Below are 15,346 nucleotides of genomic sequence, written 5' to 3'. Positions count from 1 at the left end.
TATGAGAGAGAACAAGAGAAAGAAAGAGAAGGAAAGAAAGAAAGAGAAAGAGATAATGTTTCCCTTGCAGCTGAAAATCACATCCTGGGGTCAAGTTCCATGTAGGATAGATAATATAGCTGTGCACCAGTTATGTGCCTTGCCTAAACTGCAGTGTGTGCAAATTATGTACAGTCATATTATAGTTATGAAAAAGTTGAGGACCCCTCCCCAACACAATCAACACACGGATGCTCTTCAGAGGAATTTTTTTTAAAATGTCCAGGGCGCAGTGGTGTAGCATGGGGGGTGCAGGGGGGGCCGGCCGCACCGGGCGCAACATCTGGGGGTTAGGGTTAGGGGGCGCAAATCCATGGGTTAGGGGGCGCAAATCCACGGGTTAGGGGGCGCAAATTACTTGCCTTGCCCCGGGTGCTGACAACCCACGCTACGCCACTGCCAGGGCGTATGCTTATTAATGTGGAATGTTGGCACCTGAAAAGCCTTTTCCTCTGGTTAGAAACTCTTCCTACCTTGAATCTCAAAGTCCTCCTTTGGTTGTGGTTCCTTAACCCTGTCCAAGCAGCATATGTTGCCTGGACAAAAAAAACAAAACAAAACCCCACACAACTGCAATCCCAATATTAGCAATGAGGAAAGGAAGATGGTTCAATCATCATATCATAAGCTCTGCTGGCATCATATTTGAAGCACATTACTGAGGTTAGAGGACCATTCTTGCAGTTTTCCATCCATTTTTAATAAAATACTTTTCCTCCCAATTGAGAGCAATGCAAGGGTAACCAGAGAAAGCTTGGGTCTAAACCTTTGGTTGGTTTGAAGTTGTCAGCTGACAGAGGTGGCTTTGGAGTCTTTGGATCAAAGTTGTTTCCTGATCTTTCACTGGTATGACCCAAATGACCCTGACACCCCCTCTCCTTTTGCCCGTACCAACATCAGAGCTCCAATATCAACTGGGCCACAGCATTGGAAGTTCCCATTGTGGCAAGGAAGGGGAATCCAACACTGTATCTCCTTGTTTCACACTGGATCTTCCTCTCTGATAACAATGCTCTCACTTTCTTACTCTCTATGTATGTATATCGTTGGAAAAAGAAGAACCAATATATATTATAGTCCCTGGGATGCCCTCTGAAGGGCCATAGGATTGCCACCACAGATTTTAAAAGCAGTGTAGGCCTCTGTGTATGAGGATGCTTGTTTTGTATTCTGAGTCATATTAGAGCTTCTGAGGAAAATAACATTTGATTTGTATTGCATATCCAGGAATCATCAGCTAGGAAAATATGCATTCCAAACCAGGTAAATGAAAATTCTTGCAACATCACTAGAAATGAGAGCAAAAGTGCCAAGAAAGTAAGAGAAAACCATCTGCATCTTTTTGCATGTCTCCATTTGTAAGATATATTCTCAGATTACTGATGGGAAGAAACGTGCATAGATATTTGTGTATTTAGGGTCTTAGCTTACTAAATGGAAAAGGACAAAATCAATACTCAAGAAATTGAATTTTCCAGCTTCAAAGTGCTGCAAACAATGAAGAGAAAATAAATGTGTAACAACGGTCAAAATAAAAAGCAATTGATGATGCCTTCTTGAGATGCATGTTGCAGAACATTGATGATTTATAAAACAATGATGTGACTGAGGCAGGAGGGTGAATAGTAGTTAGAGGTTAATTCTCAAGAACAGCAGGAAGATAGAAGTTCTTTTCACATATAATTTTAATCCTATGCAAAAATATATTGAGATGAGCAAAATAGTTCCTGCACACCTGCAACTTACGCTTGTATATTGTGCCCACATCCCACTTATTAATACATGAGACTGTGAAAAGGTTGAAAAATAGGTCACAGCTTTTGCAATGTGTCTATCTGATATGCAACATTATGGGGAACCTTATGTTGTTGGACTCCAACTCCCATCAGCATGGTCCATGGTCAGGGATGATGGGAGCTATAGTTCAAAAACATATTGGGGCCTCAAGTTCCCCATCCCAGGACTGGTTATAGTCATCCCTCCCAAACTCAGTAGGTATGTACTTGGTACCACACTGAGGACCAGTCTTCTTGCATGGGCAACATAACCCTGACTCTCTGATGTTGCTGTTTGCTTTTCACTGCCCACATGCCTCAATGATGTACAGAGGAGGCCCTCTCATTATTGTCATATTGAGGCTTATCAGCTTAAGCCTGACAATGCTGACATGTTGCATTGCCAAAGCCCTGCCAGATCCTCACCCCCTCACCAAACCTCCTCATCCACCTTTTACACCTCACCAAATCCACCCCCTTCCCTTAACATTGTCACCCAAACTACACACTTCCCCCTTACAGCTCACCTAAATTGCATCCAGGTTAGTTGCAGAGGAACAACTGGGACAGGGAAGGACAGCTCTCCAGCAGCAGTCCTGCTCTTCTGGTTCTTCCCTTCTCCTGACACTGCTGAGGCTGAAATGGAAGCATCAGTGTGCTGTGGCAATAATGGCAGCAGAGCAGGGATGATGAGAGTTGGACTTCAACAACATCAGGAGAGTCACCATCTCTCCATCTCTGATGTAGTCATTGTATGTGTTCAGAAGAATGAAAATTCCCCCCACTTTCTCCCCAGAAGCAGTAATGAGTTAATAGTTATGAAGACTGTGATGGGTAAAATATTTTTATGTTTAAGAACAGGTATGATTTTCAGAAAGAAGCATAGGAGTTGATGAGAACTGTTTCCACAATCTAGCCAAAACTATGCAATAAAGTCCCTTCACTTTCAGCGGAAGATTTAAGCATATGCCTGCATATGCCTCATTAAGGTTAATTAGAGTTAAAATGTTATCTTTTACTGGATCTTGCCCTGTATTCCCTCCCCACACCTGCCCTATTCAATCTAGTTTGCCTTTTGCAATTTTCAATATGTACTATTGTTCCATGTTCTTGAAACAAATAAGTCACATTTATGATGCTGTTGAACATCTATAAGTTCTGACTTACAGTATTGTAAGCATAAAAGTAATTTGATGTGTTTGTTTTACAAATGGCTTGCATTTTCATAATGACAAAAGGTTGCATTTGTTTTACAAATCCATCTAGTCTGCCATCCGCAGTTGCTACATGCTCAGGCTGTAATAACTGATATCACCTGATATTTAACAGAAATATTTAGACACTGATCAGCAAACAAATATATATGAGAACAGAAGGGAAAGATCATTGAAGACACAAAGATCTTGCTGAAATTTGGGAAACAGCTTTTGTTTGAACTCCTAGGTCTTTGATTTCTTTTCTTCCTGGCTTCTTATACGCAACATTGTTCAGTTTCATCCTGAGATGATAAGGAAGGCCTGCTGATGGCAATTTTGCAGTTGAATTTTAGCAGGAAAAACAAAAGTGTACCTCGCCGAATAATATGCTAACTAAAAACCTGTGATTCAACACAGCCTAATCTCCTGTGCCACTAGACTGAGGCTGTGGCTCATAGGATTTTGCATACTGTGGCCTAAATGTACGACAACCTCACTGGCTATGGGATGGCACATGAGGGACGATCCTATGCAGCTGCCTTGCTCTAACCCCCACTGCTAGGACCACTCAGTTTTGTTTCAGCCTGAGCCACAAACAATTGTTTTCACTTGGTAAGTCAATAGAGCTCAGGAGTTGACCTGAGAGGCTATTGAGTCTGGTAAATGAAAAGAATAAGTGGGTAGTGGAGCTACATCCTGGTTTCAGATGCATTGGCCTGAGCTTCTAAGAAAAGGGGAAACAGATGTGGAGGTTTTTAGCTGTTCTCATTTTATCTTTGAGTCCCTGTCAAGTGAAAGGTGAGATATAAATAAAATAAAATATAAATATGCCTGAATAGTTAGGAGATTGAAGTTAGCACTCTGAAACAAAAACTCATTCTTTCTGTCACCAGTCACCTGCAGCTTATCAAGAGAAATAGTTTTTTTTGTGGAAAATAAACCAGCATCTACAAAATTTTAATTTCTCCTTTGTATTTCAAGAACACTGTAAAGTAAATACTGCGAACAGAATGTGTTGTTTTCTTCCAGTGAATATTAGTATCCAGGAGCACTGGAATGTTAATGATTACACGGAAGATTTATTTCTCTCAAGAGCTCTCTTTGGCTTCTGTTTACACCCCATCCTCCTCCCATATCTCCACCTCCCCACACCTTCCACTGAGATCCCTTTTTGCATCTCTTGGTCTTATGTGGATATCAATAGGTGTCTGAACAGCAGAGGGATATACTGGCAGCCAAATTGTCTGGGCAGGCACAAGTTCCTTTGTAGATAGGACAAATAATTTATAGTTACAATATCATTTATGGATCGGTTTAAACAGGTCATTAATAATACAGGTGTGTTATCACATTAAGTCAAACCCAGACCAAAACATCTTTAGTCAGAAAAGGTTCCCATGAGTGCAATGCAATCTGAGTGATGTCTTTCACTGGCTCACAATAATAAATGGCCAAACTATACATGTGTTTTAGAAACCACAAATTGGCAAGTCTGACAAAAAAAAAAAGACGATTGACCTGTTGCTAAACACTTTAGTTCTGAGACCCACAAGCCATCAGACTTATCAGAGGACAGCAGTAACATTGAGTAGCTTTGGCAAATGAAGAACTTTTGAGCATCCAAACCTCAAAGCTCTGTAACTACCACCTTGGAAACAACATATTTTCATCTTTATTAGAGCAACTGATAAGTTAGTGTTCAACTGAATCCTTGAAAGGGGGCTAAGAGAAAGCCTGTGTGAACTGTTGTATGATCCTTTTATATCTGTCTACTAACACACACACACACACCTTACAATCAAAACCCCAAAGAAGCCCATATGTCTCTTGGCAGGCTTGTGAAGACAATTGATAAACAACACTGACACACAGCACATATAAAATAAATCTTAAAACATACTGCTTGTAATTACCAACACTTCCGTTACAAGATTTGCATAGTGCGGTGTAAAAGAAATTGTACAGCAAGCCCTTTGCTCTTTCAGTGGGAAATTTCAGCTCTGTTGTCTTATAGTTGTTACATTTACAAATGAGATACAACCTCTGCGTCTCCAATGGTAGATATTATTTGTCATGCTGTGAGAAATAGTTTTGGGTTGTTGTCACCTAGTGTGGTGACAAATAGGTTCCTAAAATCTTTCTGAGACTGCTGCATTAGAGAGAAGTCACAATGAAATTTCTACAGACAAGAAAAATCCATATGTTTGTCCTAGTTAGAGGCACCAGATATGTACAATTTCAAACAAAATAATTGCAAGGTTCAGTTGTACCCTCTACAAGATCGGGGGGGGGGGATCTACACAACTCTCTTTATGATGCTCTTTTAACTTATGGTAATTTTAACTAAATTTCTTATATAAGGTCATATTTGTTTTCTCTTCCCCCCTCTCTCTCTGTGTACCCATATACAAACATATATATATGCATAATTTTATCTGCATGACACCTTTTCATAGTTCAAACCATGCTCAGGGCAGCTTACAACATGAAATAATGCATAATTGCAACTTACCAAAAGTAGTCATAAACACTAAATAAAACATCAAAAATTACACAACCAAACAGAACCATTTCCACATAGATCATAAGAAGATCCAAAATAAAAAATAAAAAAATATTAATAACAACAGCCCCGCCCCCTGACAAAAACCCCTATACAATACTCAAGCCCAAGAGACTGTTCAGCAGCCTCAGCTTTTGTAGCTGAAGTCAGTCAGGGTCTTGCCCTCTCAGGCTGGGTGAAATAAGGCCTGCAGAGCAGGTCTTCCAGGACTCACAGACAATATTATTAGAGACCTAGCTTCTTTATTAGTGTTTATTTTATTGCATTGTAAGTATAGAACAGCAGGCATTACAAACAATAAAATGAAGAGAGGAACAAACAAAGACATGGTTTGTGAAGTTCTGTGGTGAGCACACCAAGTGGGGAAGAGTGGGGAATTACATCACAGTAACAAAATTTTCTTTCTGACTACTGTAACTGTTCAATTCTGGTCAGGGTTGTTTCATAACTGCACAGTTAATTTTTTGGAGTGATAGTTGGTCTGTGGTACCAGAGAGCAATACCCAGACTTCCCTGGACTTTCCATGTGATGTGACTTGCTCATGCTTCCATAATGCAGTTCCAAAAGGAATATATTTCATTTGTGGCTCTAAATGAGTCATGACTACGAAATGGTATTGCTGATGCCTTGGCCTTGCTTTCAGATGCAGGGATTTCGAGACTTGGCTTCTAGGTGAGTACCAGAGCCCGATAGGATGCTAGCTATGCTGGGGAATAGAAGTTCAGCAGACCATCAGGGCAGCCTTGACTTCCAATGTCAGAGCTGCTTACTCAAGGTAAGAGAACTCACAGAGTTCAGCAATTTCAAAGAAGAGGCTACCTATCTGGAAATGATGCGGATTCAACTTGAGACCTTGTAGTATGGCTCATTAAATACCCCATTCATATGAATACTTTTACCCCAAGTAATCTGGGAGCAATTCAACAATGAGTGGGTTTTATTTTTTTAAAAAATGTCTTTTTGCCAGGGTATTGCACATGTGTGTTTGTTTGGATTTATAGTTACTGTTGTGGTACTTAAAGCGCAAACACTGAGAACCCAATGAATGGCCTCCTAGAGTTGTTTGGGTCAAGTAATAAATTTAAGGCCAAGGGTAGACAACTATTCCTGTAATTTATGCAGAAACTGGATCAATTAAAACAAATTGCCCTCTCATTAAGGTCTCAACATAGCCACTTCTCAAAAATAGTGTATTATTATACCCACAGTTTGACTTTTATGCTTGATTTATGCAATATCTTTAGGTATGAAATTAAGAGGTAAAATAATATTGAAAATGAATTTGGCACACAGAACAGATATTACAAGTGAACAAGTGAACAAGCTGGGAAAATATTTTTGTCATTATCTGTCATTTTATCAACAACAATCTCCTTTGTTGTTCTGGAGAGATTAATTACTACGTTTCTTTTTGAAATCCATAGTGGTAGAGTTGAAATTGACATGTGAAATAATCTGCTGAAACACAAATTTCAAGGACTGCTTTCTGGTTTTCTGTTCTGCAGATACATTTACAAACACAAATTTCACTTCATGTCTCAAACAAAGTGAATTAAAGTTCTGGTTTTCTTTTGTAAACTTTTGCTGCATAGAAGTGGCACTGAATTCTGCCTGAAGTGAAGTTCAAGGGAAATCAGAATACTTCCTACCTAGGCAAAATTTCTGAGGATTTGTAATGGAAGCTAATACAGCTTTGATAGGTCTAGCAAAATTTCCCACGTGTCTGTCTTATTACTATATTATCACTATATTGTTGCCTACTTCTTTCTTTACAAAAAAAATATTATTTGCATTTTTATTACAAAAACAAAAAAAAACACACATCCTACATCCCCTTCCCTCCACCCACCAATTATACAACTTTCATATCAATCACAACATACAACTAATACCTAGTGATTCCCCTTCCACTCTTTTCCTGGTTTCTTTACTTTTCTACTAATTCGTATAATCCAAATTTTTAATCTTCAAATGTCTTCCTATTTCTATTTCTTCAAATTTCTATTAGCTCCTATTCTGCTGGATTTGCTCAAGACACGCTAGGTTCATTACTTGTTTACACTGGTTCTTAACATATTCAATAAACTTTTTCCAATCCTCCCTATATTCTTTATCAACCTTTTTTTGTTTTACCTGACAATTCAGCATATTCAAGCATTTTAAACTGCCACTCTTCCTTAGTGGGTACCATGCTTGTTCTCCACCAATAAGATTCGATTCACAGTGGTGGCATATAATAATAAATTCTTTTGTTGTCACCATTCCCAAGAGTAATGTTTCAGGTTTTGGGGGGAAGTTTTTGGGGTTTTTTAAAAAATATATTTTTAAATTCATTGTAAATTACTTTCCAGAATTCCCTGATTACCTCACAGGACCACCACATGTGGAAAAAAGATCCCTCTACTTCATTGGATTTTCAACATTTCTCTTTTTCTTTTTTCGCTAGTTTGGCAGGTGTTAAATACCATCTGTGGGTAATTTTCATCATATTTTCTTTTAATGCGTAACATCACCTAAAGCAAATTTTGAAGTGAATTTTTTTTGGGGGGGGGGGGAGCCCAAAAAAGAACATGGAAAGAAAACAAAGGGTGACTGTGGGAAATAATTTCTACCTCTTTTAGGAAAATAATAAAGCAATGGTATTGTTGTTATAATTATATCATCATTGTACACAAACAATGTACCGGTATACTCAAGCAAATAATTATAGTTCAGTTTTAAACTGTTAAATATCATCATGAAAATATCTCCCATTTTTTCCCTTGCATTCCATACACATGGGAAGTATATATATTTATACCAGTTAGGATGTGGCTGTTCCCAGATGGCATTCCCCAAACTGCAATTCATATATTTTAATTGACATGCCCCAAATTACTATATGAAGAAGAGCTGTAGTGTAGTGGTAGAGTCCCAGGTTCAGTGCCTGGCATTCTCCTGCATGAAACCCGGATCAGAAGGCAAACTAGTCAGCCCAGGGCAAACAGTTCACTGGGTCCACAGCTATTTCATCCATCATGCACACTGCCTCCTGCTTCTGAGGACCATACCTTATAACACCAGAATGACAGAATAAGAGTGCAGAAAGAAATGGTAGTCTGGGAAGGCTACTAGTTGAAGGGATAAAGAAAAAGTGATGAGCATTACTCATGGCAAACAAAGCTATTCTAAGTGTAGGCTGAATGGCCTGGCAGGCTTCAGTTTATCTTGGCCCTGGGTACGGGGCCAAGTGCCACCACTGGGCAGTTGATCCTGTGCCCAGAGGAATGCCCACGAGGCCCTGCCGCCATTGGCCAATTTTAGCATCCGGCCTACCATTCGCTGGTTCACAAGAGCGGCCTTGGGGTCAGCCCACAAAGGCACTTGCCCTAGAAGAGCAAAGGGACATATGGCTAAGATGGAGCCGGGAAGTTAACATGAGCACATGGTAACACTTGTATTGGCTTGAGAAGGAACAGGAAGTAAAGTCTTAAAGGATGTAATTTACCAACAAATAGTTACTAGAATAAAAGAAATCACTGAGCAGGAAGAACAGATTGCTTTTCTGTTTATCATCCCCCAAATGTTGCAAATGTTGTTGCTTCACTCCGAACAGTACCAGCCTAAGTTGGTATTGGGTGACCTCTGCCACAGAGGCTACTTGGGTTTCCAATGACAGAGATGGAGCAAAGAGCATCCACTAATTCACCAGCTCCTTCAGTACAACCCCCTGTCCAGGCACATTCCCGTATTCTCCAAGAAGATATTCATTTCTGCATATGCACTATTATTCATGGAATGTGGAAGTAGCCTTGACTTAACCTTTGTTTTTCAGCTTCTCCATTGGATAAACTTAAGTAATAAACACACAAATCCAAGCCTCTAATAAACATCCATCCACATAAACCTTTGGGGTGTTGGATTTAGTTCCATTCATTTGGACTGATAACAATTATGGATTAACTTCTTTATTTATTTGGCTCTGCTCCTAAACACACACATTGTTAGTGCTATCATTCTGAGACTTACTCATGGATAAGCATGTTTAGCAGAAGGGATTGCGTTTTTAACAACAATTTTCCCTTGGTGCTTCTCTGGTGAATGTTTGTGTGTTGGTTCCCCCCACTCCCTTTTTTTTTACCACTTGGTTTTTGCAAACATGAAGATGTATTGGGGACATCAGAAACGGAACAGCTCTACATTATTAGATTCAACACTATAGGGAAGGAAAAGTCCAAATAATGATTTTAGATACCTGACTATATTTATGAAGGTGCCGTGCTAGTCAGAAGCTGTTCGCCATAACTAGAAGGATTGTGTTGGCTGAGCCTTTGAAATGTGGTTCATGATATACTGCCAGCACACTCTTCTGTCAAAGAGCTATTTCATTAGTTTATGGATCCCCTTAAATGTTGTGTTGTTTGCAAACTCAACAACAACAGTGCATCTTTTGTTCCAAATTTAGTTTGGTTTCAATAATTTCTCTAGCCAGTCAATACAAATAACTTCCTTGACAGAGCTTATAGACTTTTCATAAGCACTGCATTCTCAAGCTTTATCTGTTTGCCTTTCATAAGATTACTTAGGTTAGCATATTTGCTTGAGAAAAATAAACTGAAGGAGACACTATGATAAAACTCTTCCTCAGAAAAGAAGAAGAAGGGGAAAGACGATATAAAAAAGCACTTTGTCAGCTTGTCTCTCAAATCCATATCTCTGTGTGGAGGGGGATTACTATTTGTATTTTTAGGGGAAAGGTATTATAGGATGGCCTTTGGGTAGTAGCACAGCAGAGGTGCCAGATGGATAGGCGGGGGGAAACCATTGCTGTGAAATACAACTAGGGCATTGTGTTGTGACACTGGTGGGTTCAAAACTGTGAACTCACAGACCTGTTTTCTGGCAAAATTCACTGAGAATAAAATTCCAAAACCAGGGCACCACTGCATGGAAGGCCCTGTTTCTTGTTTCCATCCTCTCGTGTCTAATGGTGCTTGAAACAAGAAAAGAGCCTCTCAGACAAATTTTAATGTACAAGTAGTTTGATGTTAAGAAGAGGTGATTCTAGCACTTGGGTCATAAGTCATTTAGGACTTTATAGGTCAATACCAACCTTTTGAATTGTGCTTTGAAATAGGACCAGAACACGATTGCACCTGAGGTGAAGTGGGCCAGTTGCCACTGCTCCCCAAGTGCCAACTTGCAGAGTATGTATTTCTAGAGTTGCTGTGTAGACGTGTATTTCTGTACATTCCTTTCTAAACTACCCTGGCACCAGCTAGCTCGGAATGTTAAGTGATGTCCTGACCTTCCTATCTATACACATCCTCCCTTTATCACTCTCAGGAATGTAAAGTGCACTCTGTACGATCTCTGAGTACCACCCTATCAATCATAGATTACTGTGTTCCCTCTATCTAATGATGATTAATGTCCTATACGCAAGCCTTGTATGTATACGCAACCCTTGTAACGCTTGTAACACACACCACGTGTAACCAATCAACAGCAGGCACATATGAGGCAATTGCTGTAATATTCAATAAAAGGGACTCTCCGACACTTGGTCGAGGAGATGCCTCCCAGATGAACACCCACAACTCGTCTGTCACTTATTTCAACCCAACACCAACTTCCTCCAACACCACCTCTTATTTCCTCTCCACCTTCCTCTCTTTCTTTCTTTCTTTCTTTCTTTCTTTCTTTCTTTCTTTCTTTTTCTTTTTTTTTGCTGCACATCAGGATTGGCAGCGCAGGCCCCTCTAAGGCTCTCTGGGAACAAGTTGCCCACGTTTTACTCTGAGGAATGCCTTCCTTGGTGGAGGCATTGTGGGTGAGGTGGCACAGAGAGAGGCCACCCCTCTTTGCAGAGGCAAATGCTATTTACAGTTTCATACTGGTAATGTGCAAAACTTTACATAAGTATTCTTCACCTCTTCACCATTACTAGAATGAAATGTTGGCCGCATTGCCACAGTGCCTCTACCCAAGGAAGGGTTTTTCTTCAGATCACAGCTACCTGGCTCTCCAGGTACCTGCATAGATATGCTGTTGACAGGTTGTGTCAATGTGTCAATGCCTAGGCAGATCCTCGGCAGATCTGCTGGGTCAGGGTGGTGAATGACTGGCCTGTGGTGGCAGTTGTGACAGTAGCCCATGAAACAGTGACAGGTAGCTCTTTAGAAGCAGAAGTGGACAGGCTGGGGACAGGAGGCAATGATTGTCTGAGACAAGGAGTTCCGTTTTGAGATGGCCTTGCTGGGAGCCAGCATAATTCCATTTGCTTTGTCCCAGTCTAGTTTTATCTAGTTGCTGAATTTTGAGCCACCTGCAGTGTCTTCAAAGGCATATAGCATGTTAACAGGAAACTCCAAACATTGTGCTGCAGTACCTTGTCTGTGCAAATATCTGCCAAGCGATAGGCTCTCTCACATGTGCATCAGCCTCAGATCTGTGTTCTGTTCAGGCAGAACTAATGCAGAAAGGAGCAAGTCATAATTTCTGGCCACTAATATGTAGGGGGGCACATAATGTTTGATCCTAAGCACCTGCATTGGCTTTAAAACTTACTAAAGAGGAGGTAGCTCTATGTACAGCCTCAATCTGCCATTCAGACCTACTTGAGTCTCCCTCCCTCACACACTGTTCCCTAGAAACTGCTAGTGAATATGATCAAGTTTCCCATTAGAGTCTAATCTTTAGGATAGATCAGGTAAATGTCAGAATGTTATTCTTGTGCTTATGAATTATTCAAAAATATTTTAAAGTAAAGCTATTATTGGCACCACAGTGACCTGAAAGGAGTTTAATTTTCTGTAGTACTAGAAAAGAATTTGCTACTGTCTGGAAAAGGGGAAACATTTTAGGAATGCTCTCAGTGTTTAAGGCCTAGGATACTTTGTATTTAGAACAAGGGTGGTGAACTCAGGAGGATGCTCTTTTCCCTCCTGTGTAATAATCTAAGGGGCACAAACCATCAGTGGACAAGACCAAATCCAAAAGCAGGTGAGTCCACATCTGTCCATCTACACCAGGCTTCCTCAACCTCAGCCCTCCAGATGTTTCTGGCCTACAACTCCCATGATCCCTAGCTAACAGGACCAATAGTCAGGGATCATAGAATCATAGAATCATAGAGTTGGAGTAGACCACAAGGGCCATCAAGTCCAACCCCCTGCCAAGCAGGAAACACCATCAGAGCACTCCTGACAAATGGTTGTCAAGCCTCTGCTTAAAGACCTCCAAAGAAGGAGACTCCACCACACTCCTTGGCAGCAAATTCCACTGTCGAACAGCTCTTACTGTCAGGAAGTTCTTCCTCATGTTTAGGTGGAATCTTCTTTCTTGTAGTTTGGATCCATTGCTCCGTGTCCTCTTCTCTGGAGCCACAGAAAACAACCTTTCTCCTTCCTCTATGTGACATCCTTTTATATATTTGAACATGGCTATCATATCACCCCTTAACCTCTTCTTCTCCAGGCTAAACATGCCCAGCTCCCTTAGCCGTTCCTCATAAGGCATCGTTTCCAGGCCTTTGACCATTTTGGTTGCCCTCCTCTGGACACGTTCCAGTTTGTCAGTGTCCTTCTTGAACTGTGGTGCCCAGAACTGGACACAGTACTCCAGGTGAGGTCTGACCAGAGCAGAATACAGTGGCACTATTACTTCCCTTGATCTAGATGCTATACTCCTATTGATGCAGCCCAGAATTGCATTGGCTTTTTTAGCTGCCGCGTCACACTGTTGGCTCATGTCAAGTTTGTGGTCAACCAAGACTCCTAGATCCTTTTCACATGTACTGCTCTCAAGCCAGGTGTCACCCATCTTGTATTTGTGCCTCTCATTTTTTTTGCCCAAGTGCAATACTTCTCCCTGTTAAAATTAATCTTGTTTGTTTTGGCCCAGTTCTCTAATCTGTCAAGGTCATTTTGAAGTGTGATCCTGTCCTCTGGGGTGTTAGCCACCCCTCCCAGTTTGGTGTCATCTGCAAATTTGATCAGGATGCCCTTGAGTCCATCATCCAAGTCATTGATAAAGATGTTGAATAAGACCGGGCCTAAGACAGAACCCTGTGGCACCCCACTAGTCACTCTTCTCCAGAATGAAGAGGAACCATTGATGAGCACCCTTTGGGTTCGGTCAGTCAGCCAGTTACAAATCCACTGGGTGGTAGCATAGAAGACCGCATTTTACCAGCTTCTTTACAAGAATATCAAGGGGCACCTTGTCAAATGCCTTGCTGAAATCAAGGTAGGCTACATCCACTGAGTTCCCTTCATCTACCAGGCTTGTAATTCTGTCAAAAAACGAGATCAGAATCTTCCCTGGTATTGATGTCAGATTGACTGAGTGGTAATTATTTGGGTCCTCTCTTTTCCCCTTTTTGAAAATAGGGACAACATTTGCCCTCCTCCAGTCTGCCGGGACTTCGCCTGTTCTCCAGGAATTCTCAAAGATGACTGCCAGTGGTTTTGAGATCACATCTGCCAGTTCTTTTAATACTCTTGGATGATGGTACCTGTAGTCTCAAAACATCTGGAGGGTCAAGGTTGAAGAAGCCTGATCTACACACTGCACCCGGACTCACACTAAACCAGTCAGCAGGCCACATACTCCCCACCCTTCACTCTCATCCATATTCATGCTGGGGTAGCTCAGTTGGTAGAGCATGAGACTTTTAATCTCAGAGTCATAGGTTCAAGCCCAACCTTGGGCAAAAAAAAAAATCCTGCATTGCAGGGGGTTGCTTCCCTGTGTGGGAAGCCGTGTGGTTGCTTCCAGCTTGTATTCATAGGCTTACTATCTCTAACAGTGGAGGCAGAACATGGCCATAAGGGCTATGTCCTCCATGAACTCGTCAAATCCTCTTTTAAAGCCATACAAGTTGGTGACCATCATTACATCCTGTAACCCAACAGGCTCTTCCAAACCTTACAAACTAGTATCCTATATATACAAATTAGTTGTATGGCAACTTCAAACTAACTATCTAAATAATAAATAAATAAATGATTTTTTATTTATACCCCACCCTCCCCGGTTCAGAACACTAGGCCCAGGGTGGCTAACAACAAACGTAAAACACTTAATTGATGCAACAAAAAAACAGCATATAATACAGTATAAAACGTGAATAACAATAAATTCAGAATTCAAAAATCAATTTAGGGGGGAAATCCATCCAATAAACATTAGATGATCACCAGGGCTAGCTGACTAAGTTAGTCCTATTTGGGCCAGCGAGGAGACCAGGGGAGAATTAGCTGTGGGATCCCAGAGTGGGTAATCTTCATAAAAAGGGGAGAGGGAGGGAAGGAAGAGGAATAAAAGATCAGGCTAAGTTCAAATTGAAAGCCAGGTGGAATAGCTCCCAGGCCCTGCGGAAGGAAGTTAAACCCTACAGGGCCCTGGTCTCATGGGACAGAGCATTCCACCAGGTCGGAGCCATCACTGAAAAGGCCCTGGCCCTGGTGGAGGATAGTCTGACTTCCTTAGGACCTCTAAACTAAACTCTAAACTGTAAACTAGACATAATATTAGTATTATGTGAATGACTGAGACTGCAATTCTCTGCACACTTACCTGAAAGTGAGCTTCATTGACCACAGTGGAACCTAGTTCTAAGTAAACATTCACAAGATTGTGCTGTCAAGTATGTTTCAAAACGTATTTGTCACACGAGCATAAAGGAAAACAAGTAGCCTATAAAAAGGCTTCATCTTGATTAAGCTGTGCAATATTTTGCAAATTATCTCCCTTTTTTGTTGGCAAATTATCACCATGAAATGATATT

General features: G+C 40.9%; 1 long non-coding RNA gene across 1 annotated transcript in view; it reads right to left on the bottom strand.

Annotated features, from left to right (window-relative positions):
* Window positions 1-522: 522 nt before the first annotated feature.
* LOC310677020 overlaps window positions 523-15,346 on the bottom strand; it is a 53,314-nt gene continuing 38,490 nt past the window's right edge. The window contains exons 3-4 of the long non-coding RNA XR_014510860.1: window positions 2,342-2,450; window positions 523-575 (exon numbers count right to left, since the gene is read on the bottom strand). This is a non-coding gene — a long non-coding RNA (uncharacterized lncRNA). The remainder of the gene's footprint in view (window positions 576-2,341; window positions 2,451-15,346) is intronic.

This window comes from Podarcis tiliguerta (assembly GCF_965153285.1).
Source record: "Podarcis tiliguerta genome assembly, chromosome: 4".
Lineage (NCBI taxonomy): Eukaryota > Metazoa > Chordata > Lepidosauria > Squamata > Lacertidae > Podarcis > Podarcis tiliguerta.
Note: the sequence above shows the minus strand (reverse complement) of the source record. Positions and strands in the feature narration are given on the sequence as shown.